The sequence below is a fragment of the Cupressus sempervirens genome, chromosome 1, assembly GCF_028749045.1.
Source record: "Cupressus sempervirens isolate cs-2001-9-10 chromosome 1, ASM2874904v1, whole genome shotgun sequence".
Classification (NCBI taxonomy): Eukaryota; Viridiplantae; Streptophyta; class Pinopsida; order Cupressales; family Cupressaceae; genus Cupressus; species Cupressus sempervirens.
This window is the reverse complement of record NC_143118.1, coordinates 419,878,936-419,901,807: the sequence shown is the minus strand read 5'-3', so window position 1 is coordinate 419,901,807 and position 22,872 is coordinate 419,878,936. Positions and strand designations below refer to the sequence as shown.

At 32.9% G+C, this 22,872-nt stretch overlaps 1 pseudogene; it reads left to right on the top strand.

The window, feature by feature from the left end:
- The first annotated feature begins 8,258 nt into the window (after positions 1–8,258).
- LOC149578075 (endochitinase 4-like) lies at positions 8,259–9,393 on the top strand (annotated as a pseudogene).
- Positions 9,394–22,872: the final 13,479 nt, after the last annotated feature.

Genomic DNA, 22,872 nt, shown 5'->3' with positions numbered 1-22,872 from the left:
CAAACCCTAGCTCACAACTGTGATTTTTCATTAAATTTTCTTCTATAAAACAACAAGAAACCAATTTCAATCAATGAGATTTGGAAAACAATCAAGATGATAGACAAAATTTTAATCACCCAATTAGGCAAGAGCCTGTAACACAATGGTAACTTGTGAGCTTCTCATGTGGAAGGTCTTGAGTTTGAATCTTACTCAAGCTTAATACATAATAATAATTAATTTCAACAAATCATAATAATTAATCTAGGCTTCAGCCCATTACCTATCAAAAACAAATATTCAATCACCCAACCAAGCATGGAGCAAATAGATATTTTCCAAATGGAAACGCATTTATGAAATTTCAAACCCTACCTCATGTTGATTCTATTGCAACAAAATCCTTCAAGCCACAAAAAAAATTCCCTTCTTTTCCAAACCCCAGAGTTGGTCTCCAAAACCAATGTGTTCAATAATGACCCGAAAGTTCTCTAATATAGAGCTCTAATTACCTTTTAGGGTTTCTGTCTCCACCAGTTCTAAAATTATAATTACTTTATTTAATTATTTCATACATGCACAATTAATCTTTTTTTTATTAAAATATTAAAATATTATTTTATTGTTCCTTTCACGTAGACTTATATCATTTTTCTTTTATTATAATCTATTTATTCATAAACTTTATTATTGTTAGAAGTTGTAATCTATCCTTGGTGTGTTTATAAACCAAGGTTAGACCTTCTTTATTTATTGTTGTAATATATTAGGATATAAGCCAAGGTATCCTAATATATTTCTTTTTTGTCCTTTTTCCACTACATCTTATTTTGTCATCTAGTGGAATATGTGAGGACAAATATGTATTGTAATTTCTAATTTTAGATTATTCCTCCTTAAGAGGAATCTCACACTTGGCCTCACACACATATGAATGGTGGCATTCATAGGCATGAGAGTTACATTCTAACTCCTCTCTCTCATCTCTATTTAAGAGATGACCCTCTTCTCTCATTTAACAATGAGGTTTCTTCCTCTTCTCAATTATTGTATGAGCATTGCTCTCTCTCTCTCTCTCTCTTTCTTCTTAGGCTTTTCATGCCTCATTCATAATGTCACAAGGGGTTTTCTTTGCTTTCCTCTTTCCAAATATCTTGTCTCATGGTGTTGGAGCTTGAAGCATTCTCTCTCCTATTTTATGGTAATATCTTTTCATACATTTACTCACTTAGATTCTTTCCTGGTGTTGCTTATTTATAGATTTCTTTTTCCATTTCTAACATGGTATCAGAGCAGTTTAATCTTTGTTTTGAGTGTTTGCATGAAGGTACGATTCGAAGGAGACTCTTGAGAGAGATTTCACTAATTTCTCCTTTAATCTTCTTAAGATGGAAGAAATTGAATTTTTTTTTGGGTTTGGCTGGTTTACCGCCAAACCTGATTAACTTCTATTTGCTCTAATTTGTGTAGGTTACTTCTTATTTTTTATTAGTTTTCATCTCACCCCTTTGGCAGGCTTGCCGCCAAAAGGGTTTTCCTATCTAGATATCATTTTTTTTACTCTTGTTTTGATATATTTTTGATAAAGGAATTTTTTTTTCCAATTTTTTCCTATGCCTAAAATGAAGGTTGTGCTTGCAAAGCTCACAGGCTGTAGAACTATTGTTCTTGAGTTTTTTACATATTTCTTTTTCCATTTCTAACATGTATTGACCACTCTTGTATCTGAATCCTTGAGGCTTTGACATGTGAAGTGTCAAGACATTGCCTAGATATATGGCTACCTTGATTATTTTCACAGGTTTTGAGCCAGATCTGAAAGCCCTCAGAATCCGCTCCCCTCCATACAACAACACAGGAATTGCAAAATTCATCCATGTCATTTTCGAGTACCATTCATGTGTGAGGTACAGAGAAGTTCCATGAACGATCAAGAGAATGTAAACAATCACAAACAAATGGTGTGAATACCAAAAAGCGTTGAATCTGGTGAGCCTCTGCAATGGTTTGGGAAGTGTTTTCCGAGAAGGATACTCGGCTCTGGGTCTCAGCACAGAACCCACAAATATTATTGGAGAATCATTTTCAAGAGAGAGCTCACCGGTGCTGTGTCACTAGTTGTGAGGATTCTTCTTCCCTGTTTCATTGGTGAGTTTATCTGTCAAATTTGGTGGTTTACACAAGATTCAATTAAACTGTCATTTATTGAGGATACAATGTTTATCTGATTTATCTTGTGTGGGACTGTCTTGCTCTCATGGCTCTACCGGATGAGTATATTCCTTATTATCTGTGTTCTGTTTTGGCTTATGTGTTCTCTCATGCTTAGTCGGTTTGAGGACTATAGTAGCCTTTTCAATGGTGTGCCTAATGTTTCGATCATTTTAAAGGAGCATATGAGCATTCGTCAGCAAAAGTTACGCCATTCCTGAGATTGCCATTGCCATTACCTTACCTATTTTTTCCTTGTCGTTGAGAACTTATGGCAGGTTTTTTTTAGCTAGCTATGATTTTATTTGGTTTCGTCAGTCTATTCCTGAAATCTATTATTTTTAGTAACGTTTTCTTGTCTTTTCATGCAAGATTCTTTTTTCTTTTTTGAGCTCTTGACAGAGGCATCATTTTCTTTTATCATTGCCTTTTGTCAACATATTTTTGGCATGAAATCATTCATTTTCAGACAAGTGCAATATTCTATTTTAAATCTCTCTTACTCATTACAAGCTTTTATTCAAACATTTTTTAGAAAATTTTCTTAAACTATTTTTATTATATTCTTATCTGCCAGATCTGACCTCTATCATTAATTACTAAGTTTTTTTAGTTATATCTTTCTTAATGTTTTATTTCAAAAAAAATTCTTTTTGAATCACTTCCAATCTTGAAGGCATAGTATGAGAAAAATGGGGAGATCTTTTTGCCCCATGACTTTATGTTCTTATTACTTTGAGGTTATATTTTTGAACCAAGGTAAATCTTGTGACTTTTTATTGTGACTTTCCAAAATATTAAGTATGGAAAGGTGATTATTTTCTTTAACCAATCTATTTTTGTATATTTATTTGAGTATATATGGGGGCCCACATATATGCCCAGATAAATATATAATTTATGACTATAATATTTCAAAAATTAATATATACCTTTGCAAAATGAATTAAATACTCATGTTTACAGTCAATGGAGTTTTATACCTGATATCTATATTTAGTTGATCTTCCTTAAATCATTTTACTTAATTGGATTATGAGTAATCTTACACTATTGCCTTCATTATTTAATGATTTTATTTTATTGATCTATCTACACATGGTTGCAGTCTTATGCTTTTATAGCATCGTTCCATGCCCATGTTGGCACTTTATGGTTTTTGATATACATGATTTAAATGATATTTTTTGAGTTGCATAGGGAGCCAATTTTTTCAAGGATAACTATGTAGGTCCCCTCAGTATAACTGATACATAGTTTCCTTATCTGGCCCATGGAGTATCCCTCCATCCTATATTGGTATGCACTCATTTTATATGGAGTTTCCCTCCATTTGATCCTATCTGTTCCATTTTGATACGATAATATTTTTATGGAGTTTCCCTCCATGTTGTTCCATTTTGTTCCTCAATGAAGAGGATACTATTATTGGAGTTTTCCCTCCAAATTTGGGTGATTTGATCCAATTTGAAGGCAATATGTTGTTATATCCTCATAATCCATTCTTTTGATTATCCTAACAAAGATCATGATAATTCTACTTTGATCAACATGTCTCTCCTTTATGTTATTTTCATATATTAATGTGATAATGATTTGCATACATTATTGCTTAGATCATGAGTCATGCATGTTATGGAGGGACGCCCCCATTGACTTGCAATGAGATGATTCATTAAGTGGACTGTCTATATCCACGTGATTGATGCAAGATTGATGCAAGTATCATTAGCTGGCCTTGTCTGTGGTCATTTGTGCATTAGTATAATATACTTTTCATGAGAGCATTGATCAAGCTTTTTACTCAATTTGTCCTTGTTGACAATTTTTGAGCATATAATTTATCTTGATATCAGGTTATCTCCATTGTTTTGTGGTAACATGTTTTACTCATTGTTTCTCTATGAGAGTTTTATTATCCTTATTCAAAAGGATTTCGAATTTGCATATATGATGGCATTCTACTTGTGGATATTTGTCTTGTTGTTCTTTTTTTTCAGGTAATCCATCAAGGAACCTTCTTGAAGATGTGTCTATGCTTCCACATTCAAAGGACTCATGTGCTATGGCTTGAAGAAAATCAAATTACTTCATAGTGAAGATTAAGTTGCAGATTTTTGTAAATTATGCGTTTAATACCCTTTGATGTAATTACCCCGAGTAAACATTAAAGGGGGGTGTTAGAAGTTGTAATCTTTCCTTGGTGTGTTTATAAACCAAGGTTAGACCTTCTTTATTTATTGTTGTAATATATTAGGATATAAGCAAGGTATCCTAATATATTTCTTTTTTTTCCTTTTTCCACTACATCTTATTTTGTCATCTAGTGGAATATGTGAGGACAAATATGTATTGTAATTTCTAATTTTAGATTATTCCTCCTTAAGAGGAATCTCACACTTGGCCTCACACACATATGAATGGTGGCATTCATAGACATGGGAGTTACATTCTAACTCCTCTCTCTCATCTCTATTTAAGAGATGACCCTCTTCTCTCATTTAACAATGAGGTTTCTTCTTCTTCTCAATTATTGTATGAGCATTGCTCTCTCTCTCTCTCTCTCTCTCTCTCTCTCTCTCTCTCTCTCTCTGTGTTTCTTCTTAGGCTTTTCATGCCTCATTCATAATGTCACAAGGGGTTTTCTTTGCTTTCCGCTTTCCAAATATCTTGTCTCATGGTGTTGGAGCTTGAAGCTTTCTCTCTTCTATTTTATGGTAATATCTTTTCATGTATTTACTCACTTAGATTCTTTCCTGGTGTTGCTTATTTACATATTTATTTTTCCCTTTCTAACAATTATTTAAAGTACTTTCACAAAGTGATATATATATTTATTATTTAATTAATAAAGATAGCTTAAATGCATTATTTAATGTCACTAATTTTAAATCTTTATTAATTAAATAATAATGCTACATGAATAAAATCTTTATTAGGCTAAATCTCTCAAGGAGCTTATATAAGATTGGGTTGTCTTTTCTTTGTCAATTTTTCTTTTCCTATTTATGTGTTCTTACTAAGTTTGGTTGGTCTTAGTAATAGTTTTTTTTTAGTTGGTTCCTAGATAGTTAGCAAATAGTAACTATATTTTCTTCTTGCTTCATCTTTGTACATATATATTTCATCTCAACTTAAATATTTGTGGTCCAAGTGTTGCATACATATTTGCATTAGGATTCATATTGAACTTATTGCCTATTATTAAAGATGTTTTGATAATTAAATTGTGTTAATTGTCAATGAGTTCCCCAATACATTTGACAATTTTCTAAATTGTTAGAATAAGATTAAGAAAGTAATGTATAATATATCCTCTTTAACATGTTTGACTTGGATGCTCTTTTTGAAATTGATTTATTCAAATTATTAAAACATAATATTTCATAGATGTGTATAATATGAATCAATAATAATAATGACATTTGCTATTAGAAACATCCAAATGTTAAACCATACTAAGAAATATAGAGTACAGACAACATCCAATATTAAAATAAAGAATAATAAATTCAATATATATTAATACTATAAAATAATATTTATCCATCATTTACAATTTTTTATTACTTTGAAAACTCAAGGAAACTAAATCACATCTACAAGATAATAATCATGATTACAACTAGGCACACAAGATGTTCCTATACAAGTAAGTGATTGGCGCAAAAGAAGAGATCCCATGCCATAAAAATGATCTCTAGACCTAAAACACCCAAGATATCTACCATAGTGCAATAAAGCAAAAAAAAATGACAGAAAGAGCATGGGGTAGAATCTAGAAGAAATTATAGCATTTTTGAAGAGTGGACAGAACTAGCATTCCAAAAATACAACGTTTTCAAAAAATGAAGATGAGAGGTTCAAGATATGCCCTTCAGAGTGAAAATAGAACATCCAAATTTGACTTCCAAAATTAAAAAATAAACTACATCAAAACTAAAAAACTCCTACACCACTATCTCTGTCTCGGAACTAGCTTTCTAGTGCTTCTTTCAAATTGAAAAAATACATCCATATGCTCAAGTTATGGCAAAAAAACTAACAAGGCCTTTGGAAATGCATTAAAATAAAAGAAAATTTGATAAAAATAATTTAAAAATACCGCACCACTGGCGAAGCAGTGGCCAGGCAGTGGGTTGGGTTGTGGCGGGAGGTGGGAGAAGCTGCTATGGTGGAGCTACTATAGAGGCGTAGTGGAACTCCTAGCAGAGCAGCTAAGCAAGCCATTAAGCTCTGACTGTAGTGGCACTGCTAGCGGTTAGTTAACCTCAGTAGCTTAAAATTGCCAAAAGTTCTTTGTTTTGTGATATTTTGATTAAAAAATGTCACAAAGTGTGTGCAGAGGTTGTATGGCCCTACTAGGTTGAAAAATTTTGCCTCCCAAATCAACGTTGTCCAAAATGGACAAACTTTATATTGAAATAAGGGTTTTGACACTTTCTGAATCCATCTGTGATGTCTGTTTGGCTTTAAACTGCTTTGAAAATCAATGAGTCCCTATATTCTTAGGAAATGCCTGAAAAACTCTAGATCTAATTCATCAAACCCTTGTTCTTCCTTTTTCTCCAAATACTAAACAAGCTACAACAGATCTGGCTCTAATACCATGAAGGATTTGAGAAAATATGCAAACCAAATCCATAAAGCCCTCGAATACCTACATGTAGAAAACTTGTAATAGAGAAGAAAAAGACAAGAAGAGGCAAGCGTTTGCTTTGAAAAACATGCAAATTGTATATTCAGATGAAGTAAAGATCATTAAATTACAAAGAGATCAATCCTTATAAAAGGAGATCGAAACCGGAAAAGGGTAACCTAATAAGTTACTAAGAGTAACCTAAAGGTGAAAGCTATTTAATAATTACTAATTAATTATTAAATAGAGAAAGTAAAAAATGCATAAAGTGACATCTTAAGAAGGGTGAAAAGGTAATTTAATTAATGAAATTAAATTAATGTTTTTCTCTACCAAAAGACTCTATTGAAAGATTGATGAATGATAGTAAAAATAAAAAACATATTGAGCTAATGGTTGACCTGAACAACAAAGGGAGAGATTAAAAGGTTGTAGAGGGTCTTGAAAAAAGGACAAGGGCTAGGCACAACAAAATTAATGTTATTTCCTATGGAGCCTAAAAGAATATTGAAGATGAACCCAATGTGATGGTGATACTAGTTTTTTTTTTAGTTGGTTCTTAGATAGTTAGCAGATAGTAACTATATTTTCTTCTTGGTTCATCTTTGTACATATATATTTCATCTCAACTTAAATATTTGTGGTCCAAGTGTTGCATATATATTTGCATTACGATTTGTATTGAACACATTGCCTAGTATTGAAGTTGTTTTGATAGTTTAATTGTGTTAATTGCCAATGAGCTTCCCAATACATTTGACAATTTGTTAAATTGTTAGAATAAGATTAAGAAAATAATGCATAATATATCCTCTTTAAGGTGTTTGACTTGGATGCTCTTTTCGAAATTGATTTATTCAAATTATTATTAAATAATATTTGTTAGATGTAGATAAAACTGAATCAATAATAATAATGACATGACACTTTCTATTAGAAACATTCAAAAGTTAAACCTACTAAGAAATGTAAAATACAAGTATAAACAACATCCAATATTAAAATAAAGAATAATAAATTCCATACATAAAAATATTATAAAACAATAGTTATCCATCGTTTACAATTTTTTTCTTACTTTGAGAACTCGAACAGACTAAATCACATCTACGCTAAAATAATCATGACTACAACTGGGCACGCGAGGTATTCCTATACAAGTAAGTGATTGGCGCATTTCCCAAGGTCAAGAAAGGATGGGACCAAGTCAATGAAGAATTCCCCATTCTTATCCAAACCCAACGCGTGGCTTTGAATGCTCAGACAGCCACGCGCTTCGCCACCTCAAAGTCATCGAATAGCAGCAATTTTGGTCAATTTCTGCCGTGTTCCAGCAAGTTTACTTGAATGCGCAGATAGTATAGAACTGGCACTCCACTTATAAATACCACCCACATTGCAGATAAGTCGCAAAGCAAGAAAGAGGGAGTGAAAGTAGAAATCAGCCATGGCGACATATGCAAAGTTTCTAATGCTACTGATAGCTGCGTTGATATTTGTAGGGGAGGTCCAATTGAGCTCCTCACAGAACTGCGGGTGCGCCAGTGGACTTTGCTGCAGCAAATACGGCTACTGCGGAACTACAGAAGCTTATTGTGGTGCCGGCTGTCAACAAGGCCCTTGTTCTTCTAAACCCACCCCTTCCCCATCCCCATCCAGTGGCTCCGTTGAATCCATTATCACCCAAGATTTCCGCTTCCTGCAAGGGAAGTAACTTTTACACATACAATGGCTTTATCAGGTCGGCCAAAGCTAGCAATTTTGCCGGTTTTTGTACCACCGGAAGTGTTGATGCCCGCAAGAGAGAGCTGGCAGCCTTCTTCGCCAATGTCACCCATGAGACTGGAAGTATGAAAAAGACTTGTATTCCTAGTTACATTATTGAATTCTAATATTGTATTCCGTGGAGATCTTTGCTATGTGGAGGAGATTGCAAAATCAACGTACTGCCAGTCTTCTGCAGAATATCCTTGTGCGAGTCGAAAGCAATATTACGGACGGTGGCCTCTCCAGGTCACCTGGTAACATTATTTCCCAGCAATAGCGTAGCTGAAACATTGGTAAAATTTATGAATGAGCACTGATGCAAGTGTTGAGTTTTATTCTTCTGGCAGGAACTACAACTGTGGAGCCGCTGGAAAATACGTGGGACTTCCGCTGCTGAGTAACCCGGATATGGTTGCCCAGCAGGCAGACGTCGGTTTCAAGACATCGCTGTGGTTTTGGATGGTGAATAGCAACTGCCACAGAGCCATGACATCCAGCGGCGGAAGTGGATTTGGTGGGACGATCAGAGCAATCAACGGCGGAGAGTGCGGCGGAGGAAGACCGGCGGCTGTTCAGAGCCGAGTGAGTTCATATCAGAAGTTCTTGTTAGACCTCCTTACGTGTTATACAATAAATAAGTCAATAAATTGAGTGCGAGGCACTTCAATGGTGGCTCACGTGTCGGTGCACCAACAATCCTGTGTAAACCGCTATGGTTTCTTCACCATATCAGGATGATTATAATAACAAAGGGGCCATGCACTAAAGTTCCTGTCTTTAATGTGGGGTGTGTTTTAGGGATTCTAATTTGTGAGGACATTTCTCAATATATGATTTGAAATTCAATGTTTTCATCTCTAGAACATAAGCATGTTTGCTTAATTGAATTGAAATTGAAATATTTATAAAAAAATCATTAGCATATGTTGCAATACTTTGCCAAGCATTATCTTCCCATTTCCATTACTTGCTAGCTTTTTTATTATAGTCGCTAGTTTAACTAGTCTTGAAATCAAAATTTGAAATTTATATGCATATCAATTAAAAAATCAAAATATTGGAATAGAGTAAATTTTCGTAATTATATTATTTATTTATTTTCATTCTATAGTCTAGTGATGGAAATAAGATTATTACTATATAACTAAGATTATTATTATATGTTCAAAAAATGACCTTCAAACATTGAAAATGTTTTGTGATATTTTTATTGTTTCCTTCCATTTTACTTTAGTAACTTCTTTTATTTTCATAAAAATAGACCAAGTTGCGTATTATTTTTAGAAATACTATTAAAATTTCTCTATGATGTTCCTTCTAATGTCTATATTCCTTTTGAACTAGAAATATCGAACATATATTTTCAGTGCCTCCCCACTTGAGATGATATGCCAATGATATAACTATCTTTATTGGAAGAAATTTCATTATCAAAAGATAAATTTTAACTTCAATTTCACTAGCTTTGCCAAAGAAATCAATATGAAGAAAATGTTGTGATTTTCTCTTTGATAATTATAATCAATTAACTCACATATTTTGAAGCATATAATTAACTAATGTAGGAGCCTTAAATATTTTAACAATTTGTCTCATGAGTAACAAAACTTTAATAAATCGTGGCTTTTGAAAGTCACGTATCATTGTCTTAAATACAAATAAATGGACTTTGACAATGCACAAAACGTCGAGCCAGAGATTAAAAGAATCTCAATGGCGAATCAAATTTCGAAAGAGTTCGTAGTCATGTGATAGAATCGGTGTCCAGTTTGAGAGGTCTAACTTAATTAATGGATCAATGGTTACGTTAGAGATTTGTAGTGTTTCAGTTTTGATTCTCAATATCTAAAATTGGGTGATGCCTTTCATCGTAACATACGGAGATCTCCACTCCGGGGAAGTATAGGAGAGTGTGCGGCATCTGTCTTACTTTTGCTTCGACATCTGCCACTCTCCTCTAAACGTGTCCTGTCATATTTCATACGACTGTTAACGGTAATGTTATCTACAACCTTTACTAGTATGTGCAAAAATGAGACATTTCAAACGAGTATGGGCATCCATTAAATGCTGTAGTTACAACTGCCCTGGTAGATGCGTGCAAAATGTGGAAGCTAGATAGCAGCGAATGAATTTGTTGAAAAGGATAATGGTAAAAATGAGAGGAGCGATAGTTCCTAATTCAAGGAGCTAGCTTCAATTGTCGACCACTCTACTGAAGCAGGGTAAACAAAAAGGGAAAAAATGAGAATTTAATTAGATTTCAGATTTTCTGAACCTTCAAGTTGGATCTTAGAATACACAGCTCCAAAATAATAGGCTTCATGTAACAAGTATGCTTTGGTCAAAGTAAAACATGTACTGATGGGTTTAAGAGTGAACTGTCAATTTTGTTTTAGTGGAACTATGAAATTATTAGAGCATTAGCAATTTTGGATAACAATGGCTCATTTGGTGATGAAAATTCTGGTATGAATAGGAATTTCATGGTAGAGTTATATCAGATGCAACCAAATTCCTTTACTTGTGGATTAATATGATTCAAAATCTACTTGCTTGTCAAACTGTTGTAAAACATGTGAAAATGGATCGCAAAGAACAGCTGTAATAGAGCAGATAGAACAGGGCAGTTAAGAGAAAGATGTGTGAAAGGGGAAGTTAGAATAGAGCAGATAGAACATGGCAGATAAGAGAAAGAATGACAAGGCAAGCCATATCAGAATCAGCATGAGAAGTTTTGGAGACAGCAAAGGCACATCAACTTAGGGGGAGTTATAAATTTTGAAGTGTAAAATCTTTCACAAAATTTTGAACATTTTTGAAATTTTGTATATATGCTGAAAAAAATTTATATTATATTCAAAGAAATTAGAAACATCATGTAAAGTTAAGTGTTTTTGATACTCATGTCAATTGGGGGAAATTGTTGATCTCAGATTGGTTTTGACAATTGAGTGTCAACACACTTAAGAAATTTTCTAAGTTGATGCCTTATATAATATAGATGCCGAGCTACAATATGTGTTGAGCTAGAAATTCAACAAATGTCGAGTTATTCAAATGCCGACTAGATAGACAGTGTTGAGAAAGTTTCAACTGCTGAGTGACAATAGATGCCGAGCCAGTATATGTGCCGAGTAAACTATAGGAGCCAAGCAAGACAAAATTTCTATATGTGTCGAGCATCAGCAATCAACAAGTGTTGAGTGACACTGTATCAACATATGAGTTTGTGCCTTCACAAACTCACATGGAAATCATGTTGCATGATAGCTAATATATAGATTTCAAATTCTAAAGATAAGATTAAATATTTTGAATTTCCTATGTACTCTACATGCAACCAATCAAATAATTCTAATGCTAAAGAGGCAAAATGGATGAATCTCAGTCATAGATTTATACCCAACCCTAACTCACGAAAACTTTTTAAGAATGATGAAGCCTCATAATTCAAGTACATTGAGAAGATTGAAGAGTGAAATGACAGAGTGAAAGAGAGCAAAGAGCAGAAGGGTGAAGAGTACAAGTGACTTAGTGAAGAAAAGGAATTGTCAGATCAGTTAACAGTAGAATAGAGCATCAGCACTTCGTACAGAGTTATATTAGATCAAAGAGGATTAGATCATATTGGACTAAACATCAATTTGAAATCAGCAATTGAAGATTGTAAGTGATCACATCAACACATTCTACTATATTTTCTAGCTATTGTACTAGGAGGATGAAAGTCCTATGAAAATAGGTTGGGTTAACAACCATTTTGTAAATCTTTTAATAGGGTGACATTCCAAGTGAATGTTTGTAAATCCTTTAGATAGGTACACCATTAATAGGGTGTTGGAGCCTTTAACAAGCCAAGCCTCTCACAGGGCAAACCATTGATGATGGTCAAAACTTTGTAACCTTGAAAAGTTACATATTGATGTAGTGATATGTTGTGGGTGTCATTCTCACCCCAGTTTTACCTTCTCATTTTGGAGGGTTTATTGGAAATCAAATATTGTGTTGTCTATTTTCATGCATGTCTTTACTTTCGTGTTAATTAGAAATGTTACATGCATGTATTGATTTTAGTTAAAAGTTTTATAGCTCAAAGAGTTTGGTACTTCTGATTCACACCCACCCCACCCCACCGCACCCCCCCCCCCTCAAAAGTATACTTCCCACTTGTTGATTCCAACAATTATAATGCCTAAGTGGGTTTATGATTTTGAACAAGTGGTTTGACATTATTAAAATTTTAATTAGTATATCTAGACCTAGGGATAAGTGATTCACCACTACTCAGTTATTCTTATTATTCTAAGAATTGATATCACAATTTTTGTGCTTGTAAGAAAAGTTTGAAGGCACTTGAGACCTCAAGATATACAAGAGATAGGTACCTAAGTGGAACAAAGAAAACTTCCTAGCATGGCAATGCTTGATGAGATTGCATCTATCTAGACTTATAGATTTTGCACTATACTACTTTCTAAATCAATACATTGAATTTATTGGAGCCATGATAGTTAAGAAAAAAAAGGAGAAGTAGGAGCATAATTAAATAATTATAGATCTAGAATCCTCCCCAAGTTATGTTGAATTTGATGATGTGAAGGATTGCACTAATACAAACCAATTGTGGAATAAGTTGTCACAAATCCATGGAAGAATAAAAAATGTGTTAAAGGCTATAGAGAAATTTTGTGAGGCAAGTTCGATAACATGAGAATGAAAAAAAGAGAGAGACTATTGCACAGTATTGTGGCCAAATCAAGAAGGTTGTGAATTTAGTCAGAGGAGATGGAGAAGACATATCTAATTAGAGTGTGATTTGAAAGATATTCAAGAGATTGCTTCCTACCCATGCAATTAGAGTATCTACAACTCAAGAACTACGATGTACACCTAGTAATGATTTAACTTTGATAGTCGAATTGGTAGACTTGATTGGTTTGAGTTATGAAATTTTGATAACTATACACTTTCTAGTGTTTAATGTTCTTTCAAGTCTCAACTAACCTTTCATGGATCTTAAAAAGCATGGAGATAGTGAGACATTGAATCATATTATTATCTTGATGAATTAGAAGCATTATTGTGTAGAAGGTGACCAAGAGGAAAAGGCAAACACAAAGGTAAAATTCCTATTATCTATTTTACATGTAACAAAGTTGGTCATATTTTTGCAAGAGGTCTTGATAGAGATGAGAAGTGATGAAAATAATTATGCAATTGTATCTTGTCTTTGATGGTACACAAAATGTCAAGCCTTACCAAGCAATCAATGATAGACAAGCTCACTTGTGCATTAAAGACAATTTCCTGTGTATGCGAAGCATTCTAGGTTAAACAAGTTCAGAGATAGTTATAACTAAGCTTAATTGCTTAATGAAGTAGATCTTGTATTAATCGAGTTCACTTGGTTACCAAAGAAAATTAGCATGAAGTCAATATTGACTGAGCTAGCACGTTGGTTAACCTTACAACTCATGTTCTAACTGAGTTGGGTCAATTAACAAAGGGATTCTCAATGTTGAACGAGTACTCAAATATGTGTCAACTAACTGTTAGCATGTTAAGTTTGATAGATTTATTGGTTAATACAAGTCGACTTAAGGTTTAATATTTTATTGATTAAATGAGTATTCAAGTTGACTTGACAAGGTGAATCATATATGTATAAGGTCGACTTGAGAATTGAAGTACAAAAATAGTGCTAAGTAATGCCAGTGTCAACAAAGCCATAGTTAGTGCCGAGAAAACCCTCTATTGATCAAGGATTAGCATCAACCAAGCAAGTTAGTTGATGCCAAGATATAAAGTAATAAAAAGTGACTGAGTATTTTAATGTTGACCGAGTGTTAGAATTTAGTGATTGTCGAGTGACAGTAAAAAATCAAATTCATAGGAATCGTAAGATCAAACTGACTCAACTAATTTCTTGGGAGATGTGAAACATGTTGAGGACTAGATTGATGAGTTAGGTCATTAAATTCAAGGTGATGATTAGGTAAAGACCCAACAGAAGGATTCTAGAGAAGTTTCTAGAGGATGATCAAGAAGTTGTACAAATACATTGAATCGAGTTGAAGTTGATTATAGACCCTAAGATCTACAATGGATGTATAAAATGGTAAATCACAAATTGCCTATTTAAATGGATACTAAACCAAACTTTTGATGTTTAGTCTAGTCAAGCCTAGCCGAGCCCAATTAGTTTGTATGAGTGAGTTCATATACAAAGAAAGTTTAATCAGAAGCACACAAGAGTGTGAATGAAAAGATAAAGGAGAAAGCTTGTAGATGTGATTTTTTTTATTAATAAGTGAATTTTAGAAACAATGATTAAGTGTTGATGAAAAGTGTAGACAGGTTACAAAGGTATCTAGGTAGATACAGGTTAGAGATGAAAATAAAAGACTTATCAGTGAACTAGCATAAGGATTGAATAGAGATATGAACGATAAAAAGTGAGTTGTAATCATACAAATCAAATCTACTATTTTCTTTCTTATCATTGTGAATAGTTCGTTCTGAAATCCTTTAACAAAGGTTGATCTAACAATCATTATAAGACTTATTAGTTTGTGTAAATCCTTTAACTAGGTGACATTCTAAATGGAATGATCAAAGCCCTCTTACAAGTCCAATCCTAATAGGGTCATTAAATCCTCTAACTAGGTCAAATTTAACAATATTTATTGTAAACCATTAATAGGGTTGGCTTCTAACGGAGCTCACTTCAAAAGAGTGAAAAAGAGTGACATGTTGCTGGTGGTTTTTGCCAACTTACGTTTCTACCTAAAATCCTTGTGTCAAGTTCTATGATGAATGTCTTATAAATGTTTTACATGTGTTGATGTTTTTCACTATGCAATATAAGTTAAGTGTATGAAAATTTTACAGTATAGCCTGAGCAACAACAAGTTAAGCAGGATCAATAGAATATCGATGTGTTTAATGTTTAATAGTTCAAGTGGTATATATAGACCTTGAGTAACTGATAAAATTTAATGACCCAACTCATTAAATTTATTAACCCCCCCACAGTTATTCTAAACATTTCTAACATATCCAAACTATATGTATGAAGAACTTTACACTTTTTATTAATTTTGTATCTGTAGATTACATCCAAATTTGAAGCAAAAAAAGGTGAATCAAGGTGGCTTTGATGGTTTACTGACTATAATAGTTCTTGACTAGTTTTTTTTTTTGAAATCAATTTATGTTATTTTGAACCATATTAAGATCTATGCATATTATACATGTGTACTTGGTATGAGTGAGTCTATATGGATTTGATGATTCAATGAGTATATTATTTCTTAAAGAGTTTTTTAATTATAAAATGAGTTTATATTATTTTGAAAATTATATTTAGATATATTTCAAGTTGTTTTATATTTGTACTGTATATGCTTTATTGGTTCAATGGTCCTTTTTTTTTTTTGTATATTTTGTCGTTTCTTCATGAATTTATGTATTGTTAAATTCTATATAGAAATTATAAGTTCTAATAGGTTTAATAGGTTAGATTAACTATGTGTTATAGGCTAGATTCTATTGGAAACTTGGATGGGGTAAATGATATATGTTTATCATTTATGACAACATATATTTAGGATTAATTGAGAAAATTGTGAAGATGAGGTTTTGACAGAAGAACTTAGAAAATTTTCTAATTATCACAAAGTTTAATGTCAACACGAATACAATTTTGATTGGTCAATTCACAAGGCCATTATTGGCACATGCACTCTTAGATACAACAAGTACAGTATGTCAAGATACCACATGTATGAGCACTAGGTTGTATGTATATTATACATAGAGTTATTACAGTTTTTCTAGTATTCGTAATGAGCTTACAAAACATGATAAAGACAAGGAATCGATTATTTTATGTTAAGGAATTTTTTTTTTTATCAAAATAATTACTTAACTAATTACAGAAGACATCCTAAATGTTAACCCTAAGTAACCAAGATATAATTATTTATTTTGAAAAGTGTGTAAAGATATTAAGGCCCTAAGTGCATGTAATAATAAAATAACATTGTATAAAGGACATAATCTTAGATGTGAAGTTTAGAGATGTAGATGACATTGCAATTCTATTGTTTTGAGTTACGAATTTAATGCTATATTAGACCAATAGATACATATGATCATTTTTGTGAAAAGAAACAAAGGAAAATTAGATATTAAAGAAATTTGTAGCAGTAAGAGGTTTTGTACTTATATCTTGTATTAAAGAACATTATTGTATATTGCATGTAGGCTCATCTTGCATACTTTCTATAATTGTAATAAAAACTCCTTATAAGCTTGAGGCTTCTAACAATGTCTAGATCTCCAACAAGGATTGAGACACTATACATATGTAACAAACTTCTAATAGGGTCAATATATTTTGAAAAATACTTTTGAATAGTGGATCATTGTGTAGGTACCATCCCCACCAGGGTATTCCCTTGGCCATGGTTTACGTAGATAAAAAAATATGGTGTGATGTGTTGCATTACTTTACGGTCATGTTTACTATTCAACATATATAGTTTACTTTTTAGCATAATTAGTTTACTTTTACATGCAAGTTATAAGATTGTTAGCGGTATCTATAATTGGGAAAAAGTTTTTGGAATATTGATTCGGCCCAATCCCTAGTATTTCTTATTTCCAACAATTGGCATCGGGAGAAGTCCTAAAGTATGAGTAAGATCTCCATGAATATAGATTAGCTATAGAAGAACCAAGAAGAATCTCTTGAAAAAGTTGATCTACATACAAAGATAGAAATACTTTGAAAGACAAGTATGAAGATGCTAAACACTAAATTGAGAAACAAGTAGGATAATATTGAACATATCAAATTTAAGAAAGATTCTAAAGATCAAACCAAGGATTGCTATGAAGTTTCAATTCTCAAGAAAGAGGATGAGATTTTAAAAATTGAGCTAGAGATTAAAAATACAATGCTGATCTTGAGGAGCTTAATTGGACTTTCCCTACAAATATCAGCGCAGCTATCAGTAGCACTAGAAACTTTGCATATGTCGCCATGGCTGATTTCTACTTTCACTCACTCTTTCTTGGTTTGCGACTTATGTGCAATGTGGGTGGTATTTATAAGTGCAGTGTGAGTTCTACACTCTCTGCGCATTCAAGTAAACTTATTGGAACACGGCACAAATTTCCCAAAATTGCCGCTATTTGATGACTTTGAGGTGGCGAAGCGCGTGGCTTGAGGATTCAAAGTCGCTGTCTAAGCATTCAAAGCCACGGATTGGGTTTGGATAAGAATGGGGAATTCTTCACTTGATCCAATCCTTACTTGACCTTGGGAAATGCGCCAATCACTTACTTGAATAGGAATATCTTGCGTGCCTAGCTATAATCATGATTATTATAGTGTAGATGTGATTTAGTCTGTCCGAGTTTTCAAAGTAATAAAAAATGGTAAACGATGGATAACGATTGTTTTATAATATTTATATATATCAAATTTTTAAGGTAAACGATGGATAGCTATTGTTTTATAATATTTATATATATCAAAATTTTATTCTTTATTTTAATATTGGATGTTGTCTGTACTCTATTTTCTTAGTATTGTTTAACTTTTGAATGTTTCTAGTACAAAGTTTATTGATTCAGTTTTATGTACATCTAAGAAATATTATTTATTAATAATTTGAATAAATCAATTTCGAAAAGAGCATCCAAGTCAAACACCTTAAAGAGGATATATTATGCATTACTTTTTAAATCTTATTCTAACAATTTAACAAATTGTCAAATGTATTGGGAAGCTCATTGACAGTTCACATAATTCAATTATCAAAATAACTTTAATACTAGGTAATGTGTTCAATAAAAATCGTAATTCAAAAATGTATATAGCACCTAGACTACAAATATTTAAGTTGAGATAAAATCTATATGTACAAAGATGAACCAGGAAGAACATATAGTTACTATTTGCTAACTATCCAGGAACCAACAAAAAGAAAACAGTACTAAGACCAACCAAACTTAGTACGAATGCATAAATAGAAAAAAGAAAAAAGAAAAAAGAAAAACTGACAGAACAAAGACAACCTAATCCTATACAAGCTCCTTGAGAGGTTTAGCCTCATGTATCACCATCACATTGGGTTCATCTTCAATATTCTTTTAGGCTCCATTGGGTACAGGAAATAATAGATACTCATGGCCCAAAAATTGGAAGTTGGAAATGGGAGATTTTTTATTTATTTCCCTATATGTGTCATCATATGCCATGCAGAGAAAAGAATTATTTTTTAAAGGGTTGATGTGTGTTGGGAATGATGGAAACAATTGGGGGATAAATAGTGGTGACCGAAGCGTGATCTTTCTTACTGGTTTGGTTGGTTTCATTATTACTATTAATTGTGATTATCATCTCCAGTTTTGGGTTTTTCTGCCGAAATGTGAAGTCCTTTTTAGAAACTATGTCTAGGTTCTAAAGAAAAAGAGAGGAGAGAAAAAAATTGCAGAGATGGGTGGTGATTTGATGTGCATTGGACCGACTATGATCGATGATAATATGAGGAAGCCCTTGGTGTGGTACTTATTGAAGGAGGGTGGTTTTGTCTCGTTTATGGAGGCCCTTAATGGGCATGATGAGAATTGTTCTATGTAATTTGTTAACTCCTGAGAGAATCACAGAGTTATGATAAATGGTATCTAGTTTCATGTTTCAGATGAGGTGATTGCTCTGGCAATGAGCTTGGCTATGAAGGGTAGGAAATGGCAGAAGGTGACTAGGGTGACAAATGAAACAAGCTTGCAACATTTTTTTGTGGAGGGTAAGGAACCAATTCGACATAGAGGAGGTTTCATGGATAGAGTAGATTACTTCTAGTTTGATCACCCTTTCCAATCAATTTTGCATTAGTGTCATGTATCTTAGCAATCTTGTTCTCAAACTCAACCTTACATCCCAAATTATTCAGTTGTGACACACTCAACAAGTTATAGTTATGTCCTTCAAAATAGTAAGCATTGTCACATAAAATCTTATCTGTGAGTTTCATAGAACCTTTACCTTTTATCAAGCATGGTGCATCATTTCCAAATCTTGTACTATTTCCTTCATAAAATTTTTAGGAAATGAACTTACTTTCGTCTCCAGTCATATTGTGATCGCCCATTGTCAATGATCCATCTATCATTCTTCTTCACACAAGTCACGAGTGTAGTTGCCTCATCTTCATCAGATTTGTTCGTCATTCTAACATACACCGATTCATAATTATGTTCATCAAAATCATCCTTTGTTTCCTCTTCAGCAATGCAACAAGACTTCTTGCCTTTGTCTTTATAATCCTTGTTGTCTTCATCTCTTCTACTTTTGTATTTTTCACCATCTATGTAGTTCTTATTCTCTGGACATCTAGCAACAATATGACCAACCTCATTGAAGTTGAAACAAATGATAGGTGACTTAACTTTGAAAGTTTCTTTACCTTTGTGGAATCTTCTTGCTAGTAGTGCATCACGTTGTTCAACATCCTCCTCATTTGTATCACTATCACTGGACACATACTTCTTCTTTTTATTTTTCTTCTTCTCATTAGGGTCCTACAATGATACTTTAGCATTGATACAAGATTCAATCTTTTTAGCTTTTTAATTATCAAAATTAGAAAACTTAAAAACAATGAGTCTACCTTCTAGACTTTTAAGTGATAGAGCATTCCCTTGAATACATCTCAGTTCTTGAATTGTAGAAACTCTAATAGCATATAGAAGCATAGTGTCCTTAAAACTTTTCTTACTACAATATCATCATTTATTTTACCAGTAGCTCCTCTTATTGCATTAACAACTTATTTTATCCTTGCAACATATTGAGCAATATTTTCACCTTCTTCCATTCTCATATCATCAAATTTACCTTTGAGACTTTTAGCTTTGGCTCTTAGAACATTTGTATCATCTCTCTAGATAGTAGCTAGGGCATCCCACATTTTCTTTGCACTGTCAAGATCTTTGATATCATCAAATTTGACATAACTTAAGGTAGAAGCAATTTGCAACATTGGCTAGTTGTGTTCTTTCTTTCTTTATTCACATCTTTAGTAGTCGGGCCTCCAACATGATCAACATGCTTAGTAGTAATGGTAAATTGTGCATGATCTCCAATTCCTCTGAGGTGTAGCTTTATTAAAATTTTCCACGTAGAAAAGTTATCTCTATTGAGCTTGGATACTTCTCTTTTAGACCTCTTGATCTTTATGCTTCTAGTACCTTCAAACTAGTCCTCTTAAGAAGATGGCTCTAATTCCAATTATTGGAATACTTTAGAATAACTAGGGGTGAATCAGTTATCCAAGGTTCAAATGTATAAATAAAAATTTTCATAGTTTAGTGAACCCATAAAACATTTATACTCATGGATGCATCCAGAAGATTATGTAATCACTTAAATCTTGTAGGTTATTGTCAAATCAACTTGCAAAAATGTAAAACATGAAAAATAATAGATTCGTCAACACACTTGACATAATGATTTATATGGAAACCCAATTTGAAAAGAAAATCACTAGTTACATGCTACTCTTTTCACTCTTCTGAAGTGATGCCCTGTGAAAGACCAAACTTATTAAAGGTTACAATGCACACTATTAAATGTGACCCTATTAGGAGTGAGCTTTGTTAGAGGAAATTAGACCATTCACTTGGAATGTCACATAGTTAAAGGATTTACAAATGAATGTTAGGTCAACCTTATTCCAAAGGATTTACCCTAGACTGATACAATTGTTAGAGCATAATAGTAAGGCTTGATTTGATACAACTTACAACTTCATTTGCGAGTTATAGATCATGTTTAGTCCTCTATTCTACTTGGCCTTCATACTTTGTAACTCTGATAGCTTGTTCAACCTTCAAGCATTTATATCCTTAAGCCTTCTTTCTTAGCATGCCAATATAGCCTCCTCTTAGGTCACTTGATGAAGTAGAGCCCTTGACTTCTTGTCTTCCTTAGGTTCTCGCATCCAACTCTCTTGCTTTATGACCAACCATTCCTATAAATAAGAAATTAAGATATTTTGCGACTCATTTTCCATCATCCAATTGAGAGTTAGAATGAATTAGGTAGGATACAATGTATCTACCCCATATTTCATCTCTCTTCTAGAAACTTCTTCTAGAATCTTTTTTGAATTTACCTAAAAATGGTTTACCTTGAATTCTGTGCCACTAGCTCATCATCCTTATCTTCCACCTAGTTCACAAATTCCAAGAAAACATACTTGTTAGCTTAGATTCATCGAATCCACAATCATCTAAATAATGCAACATCTTAGCATTATAAACCTTCTGATGCTCGACACATACTGTGTTGCTTGACATCCACTATAATATCACTCGACATCAACTAAAGTTTATTGGTTGATTGTATCAACTAAACTTTACTCGGCATACACTAAAATAAACTCTTACTCATCTCCAACTAATTTTGTGCTCGACTTATACTGACTTTTCTCGACACTTACTATCCACTTGATCAAAGCCTGGTAGACAAACTTTGTATAACTTGTTCTTTTAAACTTTCTTAGTGTAACCAGCCTTTGTAACATTAAGTAGATTATCAATGCATCATGTCATCACTATCTTAACTAATCCTTGTACTTCATTACATAATTATAACTCAAATTTTCCACTTGGTGCTATTGTTACGTTTTTTGATCAAATCATCTTCATTAATCAAATAAATGATAGTACTTAAATCTTAAAAGCATTTGTCTCACCAACAAATAGCAGGTTTGACATCAATGATAAAACAATGATTGAAGCATACTTGTATGTTCTCAACAATATTTCTTTACAATCTCCCTCTTTGATTGTCTTCTTCAATCTATTTTGACAAATAATAGGGCATGATGGAATCAAACCACCATCCTCCTACTTGTAAAGCAGTTGCTCTTCCATTGAGCTAGCACCTTTTAAACACTAAATAATAAGTTATTATTCATTTCATTTCATTCCCAATATAGCACCCAAAATAGTTATATAACAAAGAGTCAAAGCTAAGAACTTCACATTTTATGCACTAGGAAGTTAAGAGTAATCAAATGAAATCTTACACCTCAACAACTATTTGGGGCCATAGTGACATTATAGAAACTATCATTGAATAGAACAAAAAATTATATCCAAAATTTCACCTTCAATTGATCAAGAATGACAACTATTAAAATTGAACCATCTTGATGCAGAATAGCCCTTTAATCTACCAGATCACCCTA